The following is a 26,279-nucleotide window of genomic DNA, read 5'->3' on the forward strand; positions in this document are numbered from 1 at the left end:
CGGGTCCGGAGGGCTTCGGTGATCCGGGACATTTTAGGTCCACGTCTGATCTTGTAGTGGATGCAGTGACCCAGAGGAGTACCGCGCGGCACTATCCACTTGGCGCCTCTAGACTGAGCATTTTGAGATCTTTTGTGACTCCTGTTTCTTGACTACCCTGGTATCATAATCATAGCATGTGCATTTCATATAGGCTTGTATACTCATACTTTTGTACTGGGCGTTCTTATCGCTCACGTCCTCGATTTTGTTTATCTTGGACACCCCATTCCCACGGGGCAGGCCTCAGGTTGGATGGCTCAGGAGGAGGATGAGGAGGACGTGGAGTAGTCGGTTGAGTTAGTTCTTCTATACTGTCCTGATTTCGATATGGTTGTATTACATAATTTCAGTTGAGTTTGAGTTGTTCGGGATTTCGATTGGGTTGTATAAATATCATTTGTTGGCCTTTTCCGCAATTATCTCTGATTGTTATTAATTAAGTTAAGTGCATGCTTAGTTCTTGTTTAGTAGGTGATTCTGGATCGGGTCACTACATGGTATGTCATAACAGACAGACCCATGAAAATTCTAAAAGCAAACACAGCAATTGCCATAACTGAAGGGGCACCACAGAGAATTAAAAAGCCCAGAGAAGAGTGGACAACTGAGGACAAAAGGAAAGCTAATCTTGACAAAGTAGCCAAAGATACTCTATACAAAACATTGGACAAAGCAACCTTCAACAAAATAAAGATGTGCAAAACAGCAAAAGAAATTTGGGAGAAGTTGATTCAGTTATATGAAGGAAATGACCAAACGAAAGAAAATAAACTCTCAATTGCTGTTCAGAAATTTGACAATATCAAAATGAAGATTGGAGAATCAATGAATGAGTATGATGAAAGGGTGAGCAGTATTGTAAATGAATTAAATGCACTCGGGAAAGTGTATACCATCAAAGAGGTTACACTAAAAGTGATGAGAGGTCTTCCAAAGGAATGGGATGTCAAAACTATGGCTATGAGAGAATCAAAAGATTTGAACCAGATCGAACTTCATGAACTATTTGCTGATTTAAAAGCTTATGAATTTGAATTGCAGAACAGAGAAGGAGAATCATCTACTCCTACAACTACAACTGCTTTAGCAGCTGTCAGAACTGAACTAACTAGTTCAGTCGAGAAATCTGCTGATCAGTTAAGCAATGATGCTATGTTCAGTCGAGAAAATCTACTGAGAGGTCTACCAGAAGACATGGAGTTGGTTACAATCCAAAAATCTCTACTAACTCAGAAAATCATCCATCAAAAATATTTAGCAAGAATTATTCAAACTATTATAACTGCAAACCAGTCCAGAAAAGATACAGACTAAACAATCAGTTGAACCAAGCTAAAATACATACTGTATCATCTATACACTAATCACTAAGCACACAAAAACCGAGGAAAACCATTTGGAATACAGCTACTGGAAAGTCAGTTAGACTAATCCAAGTATGGGTTTCAAAGGGACTAATAAGAATTGGACCCAAATAGATATGGGTACCAAATCATATTTTGTGTGTTTTTGCAGGAAACAGGTGCAAATAAAAATTCGATTTGGTACTTGGACAGCGGCTGCTCACGACATATGACAGGAGATGCAAGTATGCTATCTCAACTGATCAAATATAGTGGTCCAAACATCAGTTTCGGAGATAATTCCAAAGGTAAAACCGTGGGTAAGGGTAAGATTATCCATTGTAACTTTACTATTAAAGATGTCTTATTAGTAGAGAATCTAAAGTATAACTTGATTAGTATCAGTCAGTTATGCGATAATGGATTCTCGGTACAATTTGATAAAAACTCATGCTTAGTTAAAACATCAACTGATGAAATCATACTAACTGGAAAACGATGTGAAAACACATATAAAGTCAGTTGGAATAAACAGCCTCATGCACCAGTCTGCTTCATTGCTTCAAAATCATCTCAAAACTGGTTGTGTCATAAAAGGTTAAATCATTTAAACTTTAAATCAATTGCTTATCTGAGTAAACATGAACTTGTAACTGGTTTGCCCAAAATAAATTTCTCAAAAGAAAAACTTTGCTCAGCATGTCAATATGGAAAACAAGTACGATCTTCTTTCAAAAACAAAGGTTGTAAATCTTCATCCCGATGTTTAGAACTATTGCACATGGATCTCTTCGGTCCAATACCAGTCATGAGCTTAGGGGGAATGAAATACACCTTAGTGATCGTAGATGATTTTTCAAGATTTACTTGGGTTATATTTCTCAAATCCAAAGACCATACGACTGCACAACTGATTAAACTCTTCAAAAGACTTTTAAATGAAAAATCAGTTGGAATTGATCGAATCAGATCTGATCGAAGAATTGAATTCATCAATCAAACACTTTCAAGCTTTCTAGAGAATGCTGGAATCAAGCATGAGCTCTCAGCAGCAAGAACTCCTCAGCAAAACGGTGTAGCTGAGAGAAGAAATCGGACCCTTAAAGAAGCTGCTAGAACAATGCTTGCTGATTCTGGCATTTCTCAAAGATTTTGGGCAGAGGCAGTAAACACTGCATGTTACACTCAGAACAGATCAATGATTAATAAAAATCATATGAAAAAAACATATAAGATCTAGCATGGAAGAAAAAGTATAATCACTTATTTCAAAATATTCGGCTGTAGATGCTTTATTCATGATAATGGTAAAAACTATCGAAAGAGATACAGCTCAACAGCAAAGGCTATCTCGAAGGAGATACGGCTCAACATGAAATGCAATATGCATCATAACTCGTGACATAATAGCATGCATCATATGACATATAACAATGCAACAGATAATCATGCAACACATATATGAATGTATACTCAACCAGGATATCTCGGATAGTACTTTCGTACCTCTATCACTGCAATCCTAATCCACTGGAACAACCAGACAACAGGTCTAATCCAAGCCTATTCATCAAAAGCATACCCAATGAACAATACTACCATGCTCGGCTAGCAAAACCAGTACTCCCTAGTACTACCAAAGGTTTAGGGTTTACCTTCGTCCGTCGACAGCCCTTTGATGTCGATTGCCTCGAAACTCCGGCGCTGCTATGCTACCAATCCCGGCAGCTCTTGGCTATCGCTCGAACAACAACTAGCCCTAGAATCCTTCCAAAACTCTCAAAGAGGAGACTTAACTCAAGGAATGGCAAGTCACACTACTTAAAAGCATTTGATGCCAAATCTGCAGAAGAAATATTCCTTGGATATTCATCAGTTAGTATAGCTTATAGAGTCTTTAATAAGAAAACTTTAAATGTTGAAGAATCAGCACATGTTGATTTTGATGAAACTGAACTAACTGACAAGCCAACTGATCAAGTTGAGCTAGCTGATCGATTTACAGATATCAGTCTGGAAGATGATGACAAAGAAGAAAGTCATAACAATCAAGACATCTTTCAAACACCAGAGCCAGAAATAGTGGATCAGTTAAATGAGCAGGAAGTCAATAATGACAATCAGTTATTAAAGCAAACTGATAACATTCAAATACCAGCTGGCGAGGCAACAACTGAAGCTGAAAATTGCACTCAGTTACCAACTGAAGAAGTTGTTGATGAAACAAATGCAGAGTACAGATGGAGAAAATCACATCCACCACATCTGGTAATAGGAAATCCATCTGATCCAGTAAGAACTCGCAACCAAATGTTAAATTTATTTATTCATTCAGCCTTTGTTTCACAACTGGAACCAAAGAAAACTGATGAAGCTCTTGCTGATCCTAACTGGATAAATGCTATGCAAGAATAGCTGAATCAGTTCACTCACAATAATGTCTGGAACTTAGTTCCAAGACCAACCTCAAAAACTATTATAGGTACAAAATGGCTGTACAGGAATAAACTGAACGAGGATGGCTCAGTTGTTCGAAACAAAGCAAGATTAGTAGCACAAGGATACAGACAGGAAGAAGGTATCGACTATGATGAGACGTATGCTCCAGTTGCAAGATTGGAAGCAATCAGAATATTTCTTGCTTATGCATCTCACAAAAACTTCAAAGTTTATCAGATGGATGTGAAAAGTGCATTCCTAAACGGTCAGTTACAAGAAGAAGTATATGTCGAACAACCTCCAGGTTTTATTAATCACAAACTTCCTGATCATGTATACTATTTGAACAAAGCATTATATGGTCTTAAACAAGCTCCCAGGGCCTGGGTATGAAACTCTTTCAAAATTCCTAACTGATCATGACTTTACAGTAGGATTAGTTGATAAGACCCTATTTAAATTTACTAAAAATAATCATATTCTACTAGTTCAAATTTATGTTGATGATATAATCTTTAGGTCAACTAACCCAAACTGTGAGAAAAGTTTGTTAAATTAATGCAGGATAAGTTTGAAATGAGCATGATGGGTGAACTAACATTCTTTCTTGGACTACAAGTGAAGCAACTGGAAAATGGTATATTCATTAGTCAAACAAAATATACAAAGGAGTTGCTAAAGAAATTTGGTATGGAATCATGCTCAGCTGCAACTACTCCCATGAGCTCATCAGTTAAACTAGACACTGACGAAGGGGGAATATCAGTAGAGGCGACATTATATAGAGGACTAATAGGTTCCTTATTGTATCTAACAGCCAGTCGACCTGATATTGTTTTTTCTGTCTGTATGTGTGCCAGATTTCAAGCAAATCCTAAGCAATCACATTTCTCAGCTGCTAAAAGAATTCTGAGATATCTTAAGGACACACAAAATGTTGGGATATGGTACTCCAAAGACTCCACCTTCAATTTAGTTGGATATTCAGACGCAGATTATGCAGGATGTAGGCTTGATCGTAAAAGTACAAGTGGATCTTGTCAGTTCTTAGGAGATAGACTGATTTCTTGGTTCAACAAGAAACAAACATCCATAGCTACATCAACAACTGAAGCAGAATATCTTGCTGCTGGTAGCTGCTGTGCACAACTGATTTGGATTCAGCAACAACTGAAGGATTATGGAGTCAAGTCAACCGAATCGCCCATATTTTGTGATAATACCAGCACAATTTCCATCACTTACAATCCAGTTCTTCACTCAAGGACCAAGCATATAGATGTCAGGCATCACTTCATCAGGGATCATGCGTTAAAGAAGGATATTCGACTAGAATATATTTCAACTGAACAGCAAGCAGCTGACATCTTCACAAAACCATTACCCGAGGCTAAGTTTACTTATTTTAGAAATATACTTGGTTTAATTGAGTTATCTTAGAAATTATTAGTAATGTTGCTTCACTAACAGAATTATATGCAGAAAATAAGAACACAACAAATAGAAAATAACATTTTATTATGAATACCAACGCTCCCAGTTTACAGAACATATCATGACATCAACTCAATCTAGCCATGCTCTAACCCAATCATTTAAATCATAAATTCAAACTCTAGCAAATTCCCTAGATTTCGAAATCTTATCAACAACATGCCACTCTTTCCACAGCAACGCCTCCAAAAGACAATTGTCCTCTACCAAATCTCTAACATGCCTAACTTCAAAACGTGCAAGATACTTCAGTGCTCTTGCCTCCTGAGCACGAGTAGGAATAGCACCACTGTCACTCACCCTCTTCAATTCATGAATATTCTCCCATGTTGTCAACACTTTCTGCAGGACATATCTCTCCATTTTTCTTTTGATATTTATTAAACGAGGAGCTGATTGCTCAGTCACATGGACATGAGTGCTTCTGCATGTATCAGAATCGGACATATTGAAATATTTTTGAACTGATATTGCATCACATTCTAATCACTATCATCTTATTTATAGGAAAAAGACGTTGGAGAAGCTGAAGAGTCTCAAGCCAATTAAAGCGCCTTTCACATTTACCAAGTACTTTTAAGATATCATTTGCTCATTGTCAACTGACACCAGTTTGATTTTTATTAATAGCTGTTTAAATAAGTATCAGTTTATAATCAACTTTTGACAGTTAGTCTCACATCAGTTTATTTGTTTACATATCACAACTGATGAGACATATCATGATCGAGCAAAACTTGCACAGTGAATAGTCCCAAAATTAATTTTATAAATGAAAGCTCGATTTAAATATCGCAAGTGCACGATAGTCAAGTTATAATAAACGTAAGTGAATACGAGTATCGTTCCACAAGGACTGCGTTACACTATTTTTATTTTCAAGTAAAATTTCTTTAGCAACGATAAAATGGGTTGATGATTAAACTAATGTAAATTAAACAACTAAAATAATTGAAATGCAAAGAAAACGTATGCAAGAAAGCAATGATTAATTTGGATTAAATCAAATGAGAAATGAATTTGTTGGGAATTATCAGTTCACCTACCACTCGTGTTTAAATAATTACACTCGACTTTTACTCGTGCATTCGACGGAATTCCCTAGACTAATTAATATACTCTGTCGAGCTATATTAATACTAATCATAAACATGAAGTAATCAAGTGTCCTCAATTATTTAACAGTTCAAGATTGCATTACATTCTATGGAATCCACTAGCTTTCATCCGGGTGAACTATCACTATCGACACGTACCCAATTCCGTATATCTACTAAAATTGTAAATCCGTGGTTTATACTATTTGATCCTATTGTTAATTATTCTATCGAAATCATCAACAACATTAAATAATCAAAAGAAGTTAGCTAGGCTTCGATTGAAACAAGAAAAATCAATAGCATAAACAAATCACTAATACAAACGTCGAGAAATAATGTTAAACACCGAGTACGGGGTAGGATCTCCTCAAATCCCAACAAATCTAGAGTTTAGCTACTGAAATTCATGATAAAAACCAACAATCAATGTAAGAAATAAAATACTGAATAATGAAAATACTAAATATGACGATGGATGACGGCCACGACGTGTGGAAATCTCGAGGTCTTCGAAATCTCCTTTGCTCCTAGCCTCCTCTCCAAGAAAAGTGATGAAAATTATGATAAAGTCCGAAAAAACGGCGGCTGATCTCGTCTCTTAGGTTTTGGTGTAGGATAGAATCCCTCAAAATTTGGAAATAAATCTTCCTGAATCTCGCTTCTCGCTAGGGCGGTATATTTTGACCGCCCTAGCGAGAGGTCCTCGAATAAACTTCCTCGAGCATGTCCCTGGTTTCGCTGGAGCGGTATATTTTGACCGCCCTAGCGAGACACTTGCGCATAAAATCCTCGGCCAGACCAAAATGCTCGCTGGGGCGGTCAAAAGTACCGCCCTAGCAAATCCTCTTCGATATTTTGCCAAAGTTTCTCCCACTTTTTGGTTCAATTCCTACAAAATAACCACAAAATACACGAGATCAGTCAAATGCTAAATAATGCTAAAAAAATGAAAAATTAAACTAAAACAAACTAATATGATGCATGAATGCGACTCAAAACCAACACTAAAAACGCGTAAAAACGAGTCATATCAACCCCCTCATACTAACCTTTTGCTCGCCCTCGAGCAAAATAGGTTAAAGCCCGAGATTCTAAACAAACACAACAAACACAAAATACTCAAACAAGAAATGACCAACACAAGTAAATGTCAATGGTGAGTTAACAACTTTTATGCTCATGCCTCAGTGAACTTTCCCACATACAAATCATAATCAAGTCAAATCACAAATGAATACTCATTCTCATCTACACATAAATCCTGACACTAATTTGAACGCGTGTGTGTGTGTCATGATGGGTCTAGTCATTCGTACTTCAAATGGATCAATCATCAAATCATGCGAGTCACTCAATTAAAACTTCAATACAAGTCTCACTAGCATGCACCCCCGTCTCCATTTATCACTAACAATAAATTGAACTTTATTCAATTCTTAAGTGCAGATAAGGGTGTCGAAAAGAAGGAAAAATAAGCTCAAGTGGCTAAAAGTTGGGAGTACACCGATCATTTTCATTGTGCAATCGTCAAGACTTTTCGTCTGACTTTCCTCGTCTCCTTACATCTCCAACTTTTAGCCTAGGAATAGAATTTCATTCCTTTTATTTCGGCTCCCCCTCACCTTACATCTCCCTTTTTTCTTTTTTTTTTTCTTTTTTTTTTAATATGCACAATTTTCACACATGTAATCCTTAGGCTAAGAATATATAACTTTGGATTACAGCTGGTTAGGGGTATGATATTTTAATTCAGTGCATTGAAAAGGGGGTATATGTCAAGTTCAAGGCAAATCAAATGTTCTCATTCAAGGTCCCAATTAGTGACTTATTTTCACGGGTTTACATGCTAAATCAACTCATAAATGATGCCTTTCAAGTTAACCACACAAAACCTTCAAACTCCACCATTATTCCTACAAAATTATAGTCCCCACACATATGTGCTCAAAAAGTTCAAACTTTGTACCAAAATTCATGTTTTAACAATCAAGAGTACCATTCATGAAGTGACCCAATCAATACTTTTGTATACTATCAATTCAACATCATCATTGGCTCATAAACTATGTCTTCTCACCATAAACGACACCAAACATGCAATACTATAACGGACTAAAAACAACCAACTCGAAACAAACAATAAACTTAAAATCAATTAACTAAGCAAACATCACAATCTACCCCCCTCATACTAGAGTTTTGCAATACCCTCATCGCACAAAACGAAACTAACACTAAAAACATAAAAACTCATGAATGTAAATGCAAAGACAGAATATGCAAAATAAAAAGAAAGGGGAAAGAGTAAACTACCATGATCAGAAATCATCCTCCTCCTCATTCTCTGGCGGTGGAACTCCCTCTTCAGCTGTTGGGGTCATAGGATAATGGTACTGAAAATGGAAGGGTGGCGGGTATGCGGGTGTAGGTGGCCGTCCGGAAGTGTCGATGCCCAAATGAGTTGAGATCCCCTGCACCAAGTATTCGATGTTCTGAATGTGAGACTGATTAACGGCCTAGTACTCAGTCTGATAATTGGCCCAAGCGCCCAATTCGTCGGTGCGATCTCGCATGGCACGGCGGCGTGGCTGCGGAGGTGGTGGTGCATGTCCTAATGCCGGAGGTGGTTGAGATGCTCCCCCATAATCGAAAAATACCTCCTCGGGCAGTTCAGCCTGTCTTTTCTCCCTCTTGGATCTATAAAGAGCCTCATCAATGGCTCTCATCAACGGTAACCGCTCATCATCATCTGCGAATATCACCCCCGCTCGGGCACACAGCTCAGTCACTATCGTCGGGAAGTAAAAAGCCAAATTGCTGCTATTAATACACATGTTAAGCTGTCCGAAAATGAGCCTGCCCACATCAATCACCATCCCAGTACAGATGGCATAAAGAACAACCGCCCGCTCACGCTGCACATCACTCGTATGACCGACCGACATCAATCTCTTAGACAAGAATGCATACCACAATGCCGCGTCCACTTTCAAAAAATTTTCAAGAAACATTGTATACGTCCCCGGTTGTTTCCACGTGGTGCCCGGATAACAAAGTGTGCGAATGATGAAATCATAATCCGGGTTAAGCACCCACGCCTGAAACACCGAATCGTCCACCGACGGTAAACCCGACATTTCATTGATCGTCTTGGAATCATACCGGACTAGATGTCCCCTCACAAATGCCTTATGCTCATTCCCCTCCGGAGCATTGGCATAAAATTCACGCACAACCGGAACCACTGCTGCATTCGGTTGTGCCACAAAGGTATTCCACCCTCTTCTTGCTACTTGGAACTCCGAAAAATGATTGATAATAGACGAGCTAAATCCACGCTCAGGGATTGGTTTCCTATGTAGTCTAGCATTTTCAAATCTCTCCCTAGCGTTTTCATTCACAAACATAGAAGGAGTGGACCGAGAACTAGAAACACCATGAGTTACCTTAGATCTTTTGGGTGCCATGGCGAGACTGGAGTGCACAAAGTATCAAAATGCCGGAAAATTCTGTAGGGTCGCCGGAGATTCTCATCGGAATTTGTGGAAGATGACCGGAGTTGCTTGAAAAACCACCGGAGAAGAAAATCTTGTAGCCTAAATGCTTCCTGGTGGAGTGTATGGACCAAGATTGAGTCTTTGCCCTGAAAAATCACCAAATAATAAAGCTTGAGTACAAAAGATGGAAAGAGGCTCCGAAAATGGGAGGAGGAAGGGTAGGGTTCAAAGTGGAGAAGAAAAGAGAAGAGGAAAATTTTTTAAATCTGCGCGACTCGCTAGGGCGGTCAATTATGTCCGCCCTAGCGAGGGGTTCTCGGCGACAGAGTGTTTGAAAAATACGAGTTCTCGCTGGGGCGGTCACTTTTGACCGCCCTAGCGAGGATTTCTCGACATAAAACCTTTTTTAAAAAAAAAAACCGTATCTCTCGCGGGGGCGGTCAATTATGACCGCCCTAGCGAGGAGTTTTCGGCGACTGTATTATTGAAAAATGCAAGTGCCCGCTGGGGCGGTCAGTTTTGACCGCCCTAGCGAGACATTTTCGTCTAACAATGAATGCAATGTCATGCAACTACCTAAATGCAAATGATGCGATTAATAAATAGAGAAAATATAATAAAAATCAATACAATGAGTAGAAGTAGTTCTCAATTTATAGTCTAGAGCTCGAATTTTCACCCATGTCCTCAATGACTGTCATGGAGCCGAGTGACTCCAATTTGTGGCTCAATTGTGCCACCGATATAGTGCTTCAATCTTTGAGCGTTCACAGTAAATGTCCCTTCCTTGCCATCATGCAACACCACTGCACCCGATGGGAACACATTGGCTATCGTGAATGGTCCTGACCACCTTGACTTTAGCTTGCCCGGAAAGAGTCGTAAGCGAGAATTGTATAACAACACCGCTTCACCCACTTTGAATTCCCGTCTTATAATGTGTTTATCATGGGCTCGTTTGGTGCGTTCCTTGTAAGATAGTGCAAGATCATAAGCTTTTCCTCGAAACTCATCTAACTGATTCAACTGTAGCAATCGTTTTTCACCTGCAAGAGCAAAATCAAAGTTTAGTGCTTTGGTCGCCCAATATGCTCTATGCTCTAATTCTACTGGTAGATGACATGCTTTACCAAAAAGCAACCTATATGGTGTAGTGCCTATAGGTGTTTTAAAAGCAGTACGATAAGCCCACAAAGCATCATCTAACCGAATGGACCAGTCCTTTCTATTCACATTAACCGTCTTCTCTAAAATCCTCTTAATTTCTCGATTAGAAACTTCAACTTGTCCACTAGTTTGGGGATGGTATGGAGTGGAAACCTTGTGGGTGACACCATATTTGCCCAACAGTTTATCAAAAATTTTGTTGCAAAAGTGGGTGCCACCATCACTTATGATTGCACGTGGTGCATCAAATCGATTAAAAATATGTTTTTCAAAAATTTTAACACCACTTGTGCATCATTAGTGGCACAAGCCTCTGCCTCTACCCATTTAGATACATACTCCACTGCCACCAAAATGAATTTCTTTGCAAAAGAAGCAGGAAAAGGACCCATAAAATCAATCCCCACACATCAAATATTTCACACTCAACAATGTTATTTAAAAGCATCTCATGACGGTTGGAAATATTACCTGTGCGTTGGCATCTATCACAATTGAGAACATACAAACGAGCATCCTTAAAAAGAGTTGGCCAATAGAAGCCACATTCAAGTACCTTAGATGCCGTCCGTGTGGGTCCAAAGTGAGCACCTACCTCACGGTCGTGACAATGGTTCAGAATTTTATTGGTTTCCTCCTCCGCCACACATCTTCTTATCATGGAATATGCACATATCTTAAACAAAAACGGTTCCTCCCAAAAATAATATTTCACATCTGAAAAGAATTTCTGTCTTTGGTGAAACAATAAATTAGGTGGAGGTGTGCCAGTGACAAGAAAATTTGCAAAATCGGCATATCAAGGGTACGCATTTACCTCAAGCAATTGTTCATCAGGAAACCAGTCATCTATATCATCGAACTACCCTTAATTCTAACATGCTCAAGCCTAGACAGATGATCAGCAACTACATTTTCCACACCTTTTTTTATCTCGAATCTCGAGATCAAATTCTTGCAATAATAAAATCCACCTAATTAACCTAGGTTTCGCATCTTTCTTAGCAAGCAAGTATTTTAGGGCAGAACGATCTGTATACACAGTTACTTTAGACAGAACAAGGTATGAATGAAATTTGTCGAAAGCAAATACTATAGCAAGCAATTCCTTTTCAGTAGTAGCGCAATTCAATTGAGCATCATTTAAAGTCTTACTTGCATAGTGAAAGCGGACCGGTTACGGAGGTCGGAAACGCAACGGAAGCGAAAAATATAAATTTTTGAGCAAAAATTTCGGCCCCCATATAGGATTTGTGTAATATTTACAAAAACAACAAAACATACATAGGATGTTTGTAGAAATTTACCTATCAACTCCTTAGAGTTGATGAAATGGCTCCAACTAAAGTATGAATACTTTAGCTCTTCTTTGGTAGACAAATCTACAAGCACACCCTCTTCCTCTTCGAGAATTAGGCCCACCACTTAGCTATGTAAATCCCCTCAAGTTTTGCACTAGAAAAACTTGAGGATTTTTCAAAGAAAATGATTTTTGCTCTCCAAAAATTGAAGAACAAAACTTGAAAAATATGAGAGAAAATCCCTTCAAGAATTCGGCCAAGTGAGTGTGTAAGGGAGTGTGGGAGAATAGCCTAGGTATTGTGAAAAGTTGTCTCTCAAAAGTTGCATGCCTTTTGAATATTTTAATAAAAAGTAATCAAGGCTCTTCACCTCCCAAGCATGCAATCCCTACATGTCTCACTTATATATTATATGGTTTTTAACACATTAAAAACCATAGACTAAATTTTATTATCTAAAACACATTTGAGATTAATTCAATATTACTTGATTTTACTCAAGTCCCACTAGTTAAATAATTATTTAAATTGAGCTCTACAAGACTCAATATTTATAATTAATTCAACACTTGAATTAATTTAATTATTTAGACTCTACTAGGTCCACTAGTGTTTTATTAATTCAACACTTGAATTAATTTAATTTAGTCCACAATAATGTTTATGAAAATCACAATTTTCAACTACATTATTTACTTGGCCAAATTTTAATCTTAGGAACACTTCCATAAATTAAAATTTATATTTCTCTCTTAGAAGTCATACTTCTATTTTTCTTAACGCTTATAAACACATTTATAAGCCTTTCAACACATTGAACTATTTTACTTCTCTTCGGGATTTACAAAGCAAGTACTTGTGTGGCCCTCAATGGTTCATTGATACAACTAGCCGTGGGTTCACATCTCAATGTGATTCGGACTAAACATGTCCTTATTCGAGCATACCCCAATTGCTCCATTCTTACTTATCAACTCCTTGATAGTAAGAACGTCAGAACTCAAGTCTGATAGTACCCAACCAATCACGTTAAACGCCTAGCAGCATCGCTTACGTGATTCCCTAGGTATCACATGATAGTGCCTGCAAGAACCATTCAATTATGGTTAGCGTACAGTACGGTCCCTTCAACTCATATATCCCGACCGATTCGACAACTATTGGTCTATCGAGAGTTGTCAATGAATCGATACTATGTGTCATGTTGTGGTTGCATCGATGGTGTAATCTATGAAACCCCTTTCATAATTACCACCATACTCTGATCAGAGATTTCAACCCACATATACATGAAAGACACATAGGATATCCATACCCGTAGGTAAGTGGTGAATCCCCGACTACAATGCATCGACTCCTATGTGTTTCGACAGAACACCCAACCTTGCCACCTGATGACCCCATGAGAGTCGGTAAACAAGTCAAAGTGTAATTCTAGCACATAGAGTCTCAATGTTGTCCCGGGTCATAAGGACTAATTCTGTACAACCATAAACCAGGACTTTTCCACTCGATAAGTGAGAACCACTTGGAAAGTCCTTTTATGGAGGGTTGTTCAGTTCACTCTACTAGGAGCACCTATCTGCATGTTCGGACATCACAATGTCCCCTACCAATGAAACATGGTACTCACATCGCAGATACTAGTCTCTAACTCGAGCGGCCTTTATCCTTCTTAGTGGCGGCTGAATCGACTAGGAACGGTTTAGAATATACAGTATTACAAATATGAGTTTCATGATACTCATCATATGAGCATCTCATATTCTTTCTACTATTTGTATATTCAAGGGCTTTATCTATGCAGCTAGCATGGGTATAAAGATAAAGATGCGCCAAATTAATAAATTCAAATATTATTAAAATAAAGATCGTTTATACAAAGAGTTTCATCGTGAACAGTCGGCCAACACTTGGCTCGACGTGCACCTACTCTAACAATCTCCCACTTGCACTAGAGCCAACTACCTATATTCTTTAGACCCATTGATTCGCGATGCTTCTCGAATGATGGTCCTGGTAAAGGCTTAGTTAGTGGATCAGCAACATTATCTGCGGAGCCGACTTTGTCAATCACGACATCTCCTCTTTCCACGATCTCTCTGAGGATGTGGTACTTTCTCAATACGTGTTTGGACTTCTGATGAGACCTTGGCTCCTTCGCCTGAGCTATGGCTCCCGTGTTGTCGCACATCACCGGGATAGGAGCAACTCCATTTGGAATGACGCCCAACTCTTGGACGAAATTCCTAATCCAAACAGCCTCCTTTGCTGCAGCCGATGCAGCAATGTATTCTGCCTCAGTGGTGGAATCCGCAGTACTGTCTTGCTTGGAACTCTTCCAAGAGACAGCACCACCATTGAGCATGAATATGAATCCGGAGGTTGACTTCGAGTCATCAATATCGCTTTGGAAGCTAGAGTCGGTATAGCCTTCCAATTTTAGTTCTCCACCCCCATAGACCAAAAACAACTTATTGGTCCTTCTCAAATACTTGAGGATGTCTTTCACAGCTTTCCAGTGTGGAAGACCAGGGTTGGATTGATATCTACTCACTACACTTAGTGCAAATGCCACGTCAGGACGTGTAGATATCATCCCATACATGATACTACCAATAGCCGAAGCATACGGAATTCGTGTCATCGCCGCTATCTCTGCATCAGTCTTGGGAGACATAGACTTGGATAGGGACACGCCATGACACATTGGTAGATGTCCTTTCTTGGACTCATCCATCGAGAACCGCTTCACGATGGTATCAATGTATGTGGACTGGGTGAGACCAAGCAATCTTCTTGATCTATCTCTATAGATCTGTATTCCCAATACAAAAGATGCTTCACCCAAGTCCTGCATTGAGAACTTACTTGCTAACCATATCTTTGTTGATTGCAACATTCCTACATCATTCCCAATGAGTAGAATGTCATCAACATAAAGAACAAGGAATGTCACAGCACTCCCACTGACCTTCTTATACACACAGGGTTCCTCAGGATTCTTAGTAAAATCAAACTCTTTGATTGTACTATCGAATCTGAGGTTCCAGCTCCTCGATGCCTGCTTAAGACCATAAATAGATCTTTGAAGTTTGCATACCATATGCTCACTTCCGATGGATGTAAACCCTTCAGGTTGAGACATGTAAATTTCTTCCTTAATATCCCCATTAAGGAAGGCTGTCTTCACATCCATCTGCCATATCTCATAGTCATACCATGCAGCTATGGCTAGCAATATCCTAATGGACTTGAACATCGCAACTGGAGAAAAGGTTTCCTCATAGTCAACACCTTGCCTTTGAGTATACCCTTTTGCTACCAATCGCGCCTTGAAGGTCAATACCTTCCCATCCGCCCCAAGTTTCCTCTTGTAAATCCATTTACACCCTATGGGAACAGTTCCCTCAGGTGGATCCACAAGATTCCACACTTGGTTTGAATGCATGGAATTCATCTCAGATTCCATTGATTCAAGCCACTTGGATGAATCGGCATCCGATAACGCTTCCTTGAAGGTCCTTGGATCACATCCAAGATTAGGCTCATCATGGCCCTCTTCAAGAAGCAGACCATACCTCATAGGTGGTCTCGAGACCCTCTCGGATCTTCTAGGAGCTTGTATCTCCTCACTTGGCTCCTTGGGTGTGGGTTCTACAACTGTGGGTGTTTCTCGAACCTCTTCGAGTTCTATCATCTCGCCCTTTCTATCCAATAGAAATTCCTTTTCCAAAAAGGTTGCATTCCTAGAAACAAACACTTTTGTTTCTTTGGGATGATAGAAATAATATCCAGCTGAATTCTTTGGATATCCCACAAAGTAACATAAAATGGATCGACTGTCCAATTTATCTCCCACTGCCTGCTTCACATAAGCAGGGCACCCCCATATTCTAAAATAAGAATATTTAGCTGGCTTACCCATCCATATCTCATATGGTGTCTTATCAACTGCTTTTGTATGGACATTATTCAACAACAGTGCCGCTGTCTCAAGCGCATATCCCCAAAAGGATGGCGGCAACTCCGTGAACCCCATCATAGACCGAACCATGTCCATCAAAGTCCGGTTACGACGCTCCGAAACACCATTCAACTGTGGTGTAGCGGGCGGAGTCCACTGCGAGAGAATCCCATTCTCTCTAAGATACTCTTGGAACTCGGCACTCATAGTACTCACCACCTCGATCCGATCGAAGTGTCTTGATGCTTCGTCCCAATTGCTTCTCTACTTCAATTCTGAATTCTTTGAACCTTTCAAAGGCTTCAGACTTGTATTTCATCAAATACACATACCCATACCTCGAATGGTCATCGGTAAAGGTGATGAAGTAGGCATGTCCATGCTTAGTAGGTGATGCTAAGCGGACCGCACACATCGGTATGGATCAAATCCAATAAACCTTTGGCTCGCTCCGCATGGCCCTTAAAGGGAATTTTGGTCATCTTTCCTTTCAGACAGGATTCACAAGTCGTGAGAGCGTTAATATCAGACATATCAAACATGCCAACTCCCACTAGCTTGTTCATCCTTCTTGAGGAAATATGACCTAATCGAGCATGCCATAATTGTGCCGAATTAAGAGTATCTTGTTTGCGCTTATTTGTTGTTGTTATCGTTTGGACATTGTTAAGTGGAATATCTTTCAATTTTAAGGTGTAGAGATTGTTTTCATGTTCACCCGTACCAACTAAACATTCATTCTTGTAAATATTGAAAACACCTTTGCTAAATAAACAAGAAAATCCATCAATATCAAGCATAGAAATGGAAATAATGTTTTTAACCAAGTCTGGTACATACAAAACATCTCTCAAAACAAGCTTAAAATCATTGTTCAATATTAAATAAACATCTCCTACGGCTTTGGCAGCAACCCTTGCTCCATTGCCTATCCTCAGGAAGGTCTCACCCTCTCGGAGCCTCCTACTTCTTCCCATCACCTGCAAATCATTACAGAGATGTGAGCCACAGCCGGTATCTAATACCCAAGAAGTAGAATTAATCGAGATATTTACTTCAATATAGAACATACCCTTGCCAGAACCCTTCTGCGCAAGAAATTCCCTGCAGTTACGCCTCCAATGTCCAGGCTTCTTGCAGTGGTGACAGATGTCAACAGTCTTCTCAGCCTTGGCTGGCGCGGCTGCCACTACGGGACTCGGAGTCTGCCTCTTCAAGGGCTCGCTCTTCTTGGGGCGCTGGAAAGAACGCTTCTTTCCCTTCCCAGGTGGACCGGTCTTCGTGCCAGATGAAGAGCCCACATAAAGAACCGACTTCTCCTTTTTGATTGTGGACTCAAAGGTCACAAGCATGTTCACCAACTCTTCAAGGCTGGGCTCGAGCTTGTTCATATTGAAGTTCACAACGAAAGGATCGAAAGAGCTAGGCAGTGACAACAGTAGCACATCCGTGGTCAACTCTGATGGCAAGATCAAATCCATGCCCACGAGCTTGTCCACGAGCCCAATCAACTTTAGGCCATGCTCATGGACCGAAGTCCCATCTCGCATGCGTAAAGTGATGAGCTCCTTTACTGTGGCATGCCTCAAAGGCCGAGTCTGCTCACCGAAGAGCTCCTTGAGGTGCAAATGAATGTCAGCAGCATTCTTTGCATCCTCGAATCGCCTTTGCAGCTCATCGTTCATCGAAGCTTGCATGTAACACTTGGCCTTCAAGTCATGGTCGCACCAATCCTTGTAGGTCTGCAGTTCCTCGGGACTGCAGTCAGTCGGAGCCTTATCAGGGGGCGACTCAGTCAGTGTGTATGCAATTCTCTCCGAGTTTAGGACGATCTTTAAATTTTTTAGCCAAGTGATATAGTTTGGTCCGGTTAGAACGTGTTTTTCGAGAATAACGGAAAACTGGTTGCGAATTGATGACATTGTCACAGATTTGTACTGAAAAGTAAAACAGATAAATATTAATGACTATTTTAAAAATATTTAATAAGATATAAAGTTTGGACTTTTACTTTATAAATTATCGCTCCCACTGTTTTGACATTTTCACTACCCTCTAGTGAAAAGGGGAAACTCTTTTCCTCAGTAGGTACGTAAGGTCCAATTAGCGAATTATGATCCCGATTATACAGCCAATCATAATTCCTAAAAGGTAGTTTCCCAATTGCATCACAATGCAACCCTTAACGTAAACTTTTGTCTCACGTTTGATTAGGACCCATTATAGACGTCGTTCATCTTCACGTGTCAAGCCTTACCCATCGATGTTGAACCTTAATGGACGGTCGCCATGAGTTCCCTCAATTATCTGAGCCGAAATCATGGGAGTTCCACGTAGTTCACATCACTATGTCAATGGATGTCACAGCTTTCCGGCACCCAGGGCCCCCTCAATTATCTGAGCCGAGCCCCGAGTACGGGTAGCGTTCATCATGCACCCATTGTCGATGGAAGACAAGGAAATTATAACCAAATTTATAATTCCCCTTTTCGGACTTGATATTAATTTTGAATCTTATTCAAAATGAGGGTTTTTAATTTTGAAAGGTCTCATCATTAATTTTATTTTAAAAGCTCGCCATGTTTGATCGTATGTTTGCCGGATTCATGCAACTTTGTTATTATAATAATAATAACGCACATACTCATTATTTATAACATATCATGCATATATTATAAATAGAAAACAGTACAAGGATGATCAATTGCCCCAAAACTAATGGCCCGTGTGAGCCAAACACGGGCCTAGGTCCAATCCTAGGGTAAATGCAGGGATGCAATGCAACTAAATTATTACATTAGCATCCAATATTACATGTCTTCGATCTTCATAATCACCAAGGCCACCATCTTCCAATCTTGATATTCCACTATTCTAATATTTACATTTAAATATCCATGGCACATAGGGATACATCTCATGGGGGTGGGAACGGGCCATAAACCAAGCCCACTTTATAAATTGATAATTATTACAATCATACAACACAAATATCCTAGCATACACCTAGCAAATTGGGCTTGGGCTTTTGATCATCCTTCATGCATAATATCACATATCATACACCATCAATTAATTATCACTATAATTAATTGATCCAATATTATATATCTTGATCCAATCACTAACCGCCACAATTATAAATTAAATTAACAAAGTATACAAACTCCTTTGTATACTTTCAAATTAATTTATTTATAATCGAATTTCTTGTAAATCACAATTTACTATAAATAATTAAAGTCCTACTTCAATTATTTATTTTATGAGAAAATATGTGCAACATTTGTAAATTTAAACTTAAGGGCCCAAAAACCATTTTCCACCAAAAATATTTTGGCCCATTTAAATTTTACAAATTATGTTGGCCATCCAATGGCCCAACATCTCAAGGCCCATGACACTAAGATTGTCCAAAACTCTTTTGGAAACCCTAGCCGTCATCGCCGTCGCCGGAGCTCCGTCGCCGGATTCCGGCAACAAAAAAGTTTTTTTTTTAAAAAAAAAACTGGAAGTTTCGGGCAGCCCCTTGGGCTGCCCCTCGGCTGCCCGAAATTTTCGGGCAGCCCTCGGGCAGCCCTCGGGCAGCCCCGAAAAAATTATTTTTTTTTTTTTTTGTGTTTCAAAATTTCGGTCCTTGCATATTCTATGCACAAAAATTCTCAAGCGGTTAGAAATCGATCTCAACACAATATTATGCAAATATCACACAAAAACCGTAACCTTAGCTCGGATACCACTTGAAAGCGGACCGGTTACGGAGGCCGAAAACGCAACGGAAGCGAAAAATATAAATTTTTGAGCAAAAATTTCGGCCCCCATATAGGATTTGTGTAATATTTACAAAAACAACAAAACATACATAGGATGTTTGTAGAAATTTACCTATCAACTCCATAGAGTTGATGAAATGGATCCAACTAAAGTATGAATACTTTAGCTCTTCTTTGGTAGACAAATCTACAAGCACACCCTCTTCCTCTTCGAGAATTAGGCCCACCACTTAGCTATGTAAATCTCCTCAAGTTTTGCACTAGAAAAACTTGAGGATTTTTCAAAGAAAATGATTTTTGCTCTCCAAAAATGGAAGAACAAAACTTGAAAAATATGAGAGAAAATCCCTTCAAGAATTCGGCCAAGTGAGTGTGTAAGGGAGTGTGGGAGAATAGCCTAGGTATTGTGAAAAGTTGTCTCTCAAAAGTTGCATGCCTTTTGAATATTTTAATAAAAAGTAATCAAGGCTCTTCACCTCCCAAGCATGCATTCCCTACATGTCTCACTTATATATTATATGGTTTTTAACACATTAAAAACCATAGACTAAATTTTATTATCTCAAACACATTTGAGATTAATTCAATATTACTTGATTTTACTCAAGTCCCACTAGTTAAATAATTATTTAAATTGAGCTCTACAAGACTCAATATTTATAATTAATTCAACACTTGAATTAATTTAATTATTTAGACTCTACTAGGTCCACTAGTGTTTTATTAATTCAACACTTGAATTAATTTAATTTAGTCCACAATAATGTTTATGAAAATCACAATTTTCAACTACATTATTTACTTGGCCAAATTTTAATCTTAGGAAGACTTCCATAAATTAAAATTTATATTTCTCTCTTAGAAGTCATACTTCTATTTTTCTTAACGCTTATAAACACATTTATAAGCCGTTCAACACATTGAACTATTTTACTTCTCTTCGGGATTTACAAAGCAAGTACTTGTGTGGCCCTCAATGGTTCATTGATACAACTAGCCGTGGGTTCACATCTCAATGTGATTCGGACTAAACATGTCCTTATTCGAGCATACCCCAATTGCTCCATTCTTACTTATCAACTCCTTGATAGTAAGAACGTCAGAACTCAAGTCTGATAGTACCCAACCAATCACGTTAAACGCCTAGCAGCATCGCTTACGTGATTCCCTAGGTATCACATGATAGTGCCTGCAAGAACCATTCAATTATGGTTAGCGTACAGTACGGTCCCTTCAACTCATATATCCCGACCGATTCGACAACTATTGGTCTATCGAGAGTTGTCAATGAATCGATACTATGTGTCAGGTTGTGGTTGCATCGATGGTGTAATCTATGAAACCCCTTTCATAATTACCACCATACTCTGATCAGAGATTTCAACCCAAATATACATGAAAGACACATAGGATATCCATACCCGTAGGTAAGTGGTGAATCCCCGACTACAATGCATCGACTCCTATGTGTTTCGACAGAACACCCAACCTTGCCACCTGATGACCCCATGAGAGTCGGTAAACAAGTCAAAGTGTAATTCTAGCACATAGAGTCTCAATGTTGTCCCGGGTCATAAGGACTAATTCTGTACAACCATAAACCAGGACTTTTCCACTCGATAAGTGAGAACCACTTGGAAAGTCCTTTTATGGAGGGTTGTTCAGTTCACTCTACTAGGAGCACCTATCTGCATGTTCGGACATCACAATGTCCCCTACCAATGAAACATGGTACTCACATCGCAGATACTAGTCTCTAACTCGAGCGGCCTTTATCCTTCTTAGTGGCGGCTGAATCGACTAGGAACGGTTTAGAATATACAGTATTACAAATATGAGTTTCATGATACTCATCATATGAGCATCTCATATTCTTTCTACTATTTGTATATTCAAGGGCTTTATCTATGCAGCTAGCATGGGTATAAAGATAAAGATGCGCCAAATTAATAAATTCAAATATTATTAAAATAAAGATCGTTTATACAAAGAGTTTCATCGTGAACAGTCGGCCAACACTTGGCTCGACGTGCACCTACTCTAACACATAGTAGATGGTATGAAATACCTTGTTCTTACTTTGACCCAGCACCGCACCAACAGCTGTATCACTAGCATCGCACATCACCTCAAACGGTAACTCCCAATCAGGGACAGTCAGAACATGTGCTGTCACCAAGCTTTCCTTGAGTATCTCGAATGCATGCAGGCAAGTAGAATCAAAATTAAATTCAACATCTTTCATCAACAAAGAGGATAAAGGTTTAGAAATTTTAGAAAAGTCTTTAATAAACCGCCTATAAAAACCAGCATGCCCTAGGAAACTTCTAACTCCTTTTATTGATGAAGGGGGTAGGTAGGTTTTTGATTACTTCCACCTTGGCCTTGTCGACCTCAATTCCTTTCTCTGATACCTTGTGTCCTAACACAATCCCCTCTTGAACCATAAAATGACACTTTTCCCAATTTAACACCAAATTGCTCTCTTCACATCTAATTAACACCAAGTTCAAATTTTCTAAACATTCATTAAATGAGGAGCCAAAAATAGAGAAATCATCCATAAAAATTTCAAGAAAATTTTCAGTCATGTCATGAAAGATAGCGGTCATGCATCTTTGAAATGTTGCAGGTGCATTGCATAAACCAAAGGGCATACGCCTAAACGCAAAAGTACCATAAGGGCAAGTGAAAGTAGTTTTCTCTTGGTCCTCAGGTGCAATTGTGATTTGATTGTATCCCGAATATCCATCTAAAAAGCAATAAAATTCATGACCTGCTATCGTTCAATCATTTGATCGATAAATGGCAAGGGAAAGTGATCTTTACGGGTTGCATCATTCAATTTCCTATAATCTATACACACACGCCAACCCGTAATAGTTTTAGTGGGAATCAACTCATTTTTTTCATTAGTAATAACAATAATCCCACCATTTTTAGGCACACATTGTACAGGACTTACCCACGCACTGTCAGAGATATGATAGATAATACATGCATCCAGAAGTTTAATTGTTTCAGCTTTTACTACCTCTTGCATCTTTGGATTGAGTCCCTTTTGTGGTTGTGCTAGAGGTGATTATTTATCCTCCATCAGAATTTTGTGCATGCAGATCGAAGGACTTATCCCTTTTATGTCCGAAACCTTCCAAGCGAATGCTCCTTTATGCTCCTTAAGGACTCCCATGAGCTTATTCTCCATATCATCTGTCAAAGTAGAGGAAATAATAACACGCAATTTATTATCTTCTCCTAAATATACGTACTTGAGATGTGGAGGTAGTGGTTTGAGTTCCAAAGTAGGTGCCTCCTCTAGGCTTGACTTTTGAGGCATTAAATCTTTTCTGTCTCCCAATTCCTCTAGTCTAAGCCTCGCTTGCTTTCTCCAAGGTGGAATGGCATTCAAGTGAACTACCATCTCCATCTTTTCCTCGTCTAGCTTGTCCTCCTGCTTTTCAGTAGTGAGAGTGGCCTCCAATGGTTCTTTCAATCCATCCTGCATAAAATCACAAACGAGAGAATCCAAGACATCAATACGAAAACAGCTATCATTGTGCATTGTGTGCTTGAGAGTATTAAAGACATCAAAAATAATTTCTTCTTCTCCAACTCTCAGTCTCAATTTCCCCTCTTCAACATCAATCAGCGCTTTCCCTGTAGCCAGAAACGGTCTCCCTAGGATCAAAGGCATCTCTAAATCTTCCTCCATGTCAAGTATCACAAAATCTGCAGGAAAAATAAACTTATCCACTTTCACCAAAACATCTTCGATAATCCCACGCGGATACTTGACAGATCTGTCAGCCAGCTGCAACGACATCTTAGTTGGCTTGGGTTCACCTAATCCCAGTCTCCTAAACACAGAAAAAGGCATCAGATTAATACTCGCACCAAGATCACATAGAGCTTTATGAAAATTAATGTCACCAATAATGCAAGGTATAGAGAAACTCCCTGGATCTTTTTGCTTAGGAGGCATCTTGTTTTGAACTAAATCGGAGCAATTTTCAGTCAAATTCACCGTCATATGATCTTCTAGCTTCCGCTTATTTGCTAAGATATCTTTCAAGAATTTTGCATAACTTGGCATATTCAATAAAGCATCAGCAAAAGGAATGTTAATATGCAATTTTTTAAATATCTCAAGAAATTTACCAAATTGTGCATCTAATTTAGCTTTCTTCATTGCTGCAGGAAAAGGTGGAGGGATAAAAAATTTATTCTGTGCAATAGGTGTAGATGTAGAGTTAGAAGACTTACCTCCTCGATTTTCCACCTCATCCTCACCGTGCTTGGTCTTTTCCTCATTAGACTCGAGTGCTTTTCCACTGCGCAATTCCACAGCCTTCACATGTTCTCTTGGGTTAGTTTCTATGTGGCTTGGCAAAGCTCCTTGCTCCCTATTAGCAATCAACTTAGCCAATTGTCCAATTTGATTCTCTAACCCCTTTATGGATGCATCTTGGTTCTGAAATCTCGTCTCTGTTGCAGAAATAAATTTAGTCATCATTTGCTCTAAATTGGACTTCTCCTCCCGAGGTGGTTCTGGCTTGAATCATTGGTGCATCCCATATGGTGGACCTCTTTGTTGGCGATTTTGGTTGTTTTGACCTCCCCATGAAAAGTTTGGGTGATTCCTTCATCCCGGATTATATGTGTTCGAATAAGGGTCATTTCTAGGACGGTTCTGGAATCCCACTTGTTTTACCGGTGCTCCCTCAGGCACATAGAATGGATTGCCATCTTGGAAATCCTGCACGTCATGCTCACCCCCACACTTATCACAGAAAATTTCTTGCAGACGCATAGCCGACCCACTCATGCTCATCCCATCAATCTTTCTATTCAAAGCCTCTAACTGTGCTGAAATCGCCGACAAATCATTAACTTGATTAACTCCAGTACCTCGTCTCTGCCTATCAGACTGAGGATGATAGCTACTAGCAGCCATCTCCTCCAATAACTCATATCCTTCCTCAGCCGTTTTTCTCCATAAGTTACCACAGGCAGCAGCATCTATCATAGTACGGTTAGGAGTAAGCAGACCGTAGTAGAAAGTTTGAACAACTAACCCAAGAGGCAGCTCATGGTGTGGACATCTCCTCAACAAGTCCTTGTAGCGCTCCCATGCCTCGTAAAGTGACTCTTGCTCATATTGAGCAAAAGTAGTAATGTCGGCTCTAAGCTTCATAGTCTTCGACGGAGGAAAGTACTTGATCAGGAATGCCTTTGCCATATCCTCCCATGTAGTAATAGACCCTACAGGCAAACAGTTTAACCACGACTTAGCTTTATCTCTCAGTGAAAATGAAAATAAACGCAAACGAACAGCATCATCAGACAAGCCATTAAACTTAAAAGTATCACAAATTTCAAGAAAGTCAGCTATATGAGAATTTGGGTCGTCAAGTGCACTTCCCCCAAATTGGACAGTGTTCTGAATCATCTGAATGATAGCTGGCTTGATCTCAAACTGATTAACTCGGATGACTGGTCTCACGATTCTTGGAAGTGCTCCATCAAGAGACGGCGGTGCATAATCCAGCATCGGTATACGCCTTGGCTCCTCTCTGTGTTGCTCCTCTTCCATTCTTTCCTTCGCTCTTTGCTGCTGTAGTCGACGTCTAGCTGTGCGTTCAATCTCGGGGTCAAAAGGCTCAAGCTTAAACTCGAGTGATCTTCGCATGCACCACAAGAAAAATTTGCAACAAAATGAGAGTATCAAATAACAATAAAATAAATCATACTAAAGAATTTAAATGAAAAATAAAAAATTGTGAATCAACAGTCCCCGACAACGGCGCCAAAAAGTTGATCGAGCAAAACTTGCACAGTGAATAGTCCCAAAATTTATTTTATAAATGAAAGCTCGATTTAAATATCGCAAGTGCACGATAGTCAAGTTATAATAAACGTAAGTGAATACGAGTATCGTTCCACAAGGACTGCGTTACACTATTTTTATTTTCAAGTAAAATTTCTTTAGCAACGATAAAATGGGTTGATGATTAAACTAATGTAAATTAAACAACTAAAATAATTGAAATGCAAAGAAAACGTATTCAAGAAAGCAATGATTAATTTGGATTAAATCAAATGAGAAATGAATTTGTTGGGAATTATCAGTTCACCTACCACTCGTGTTTAAATAAT

The 26,279-nt window shown here is 39.2% G+C and overlaps 1 non-coding gene across 1 annotated transcript; it reads left to right on the forward strand.

The window, feature by feature from the left end:
* Positions 1-25,207: 25,207 nt before the first annotated feature.
* Positions 25,208-25,314, forward strand: LOC140815193 (small nucleolar RNA R71). Its single transcript, XR_012114294.1, has one exon. It is a non-coding gene; the product is annotated as a small nucleolar RNA R71 (small nucleolar RNA).
* Positions 25,315-26,279: the final 965 nt, after the last annotated feature.

This window comes from Primulina eburnea, chromosome 1, assembly GCF_022965805.1.
Source record: "Primulina eburnea isolate SZY01 chromosome 1, ASM2296580v1, whole genome shotgun sequence".
Classification (NCBI taxonomy): Eukaryota; Viridiplantae; Streptophyta; class Magnoliopsida; order Lamiales; family Gesneriaceae; genus Primulina; species Primulina eburnea.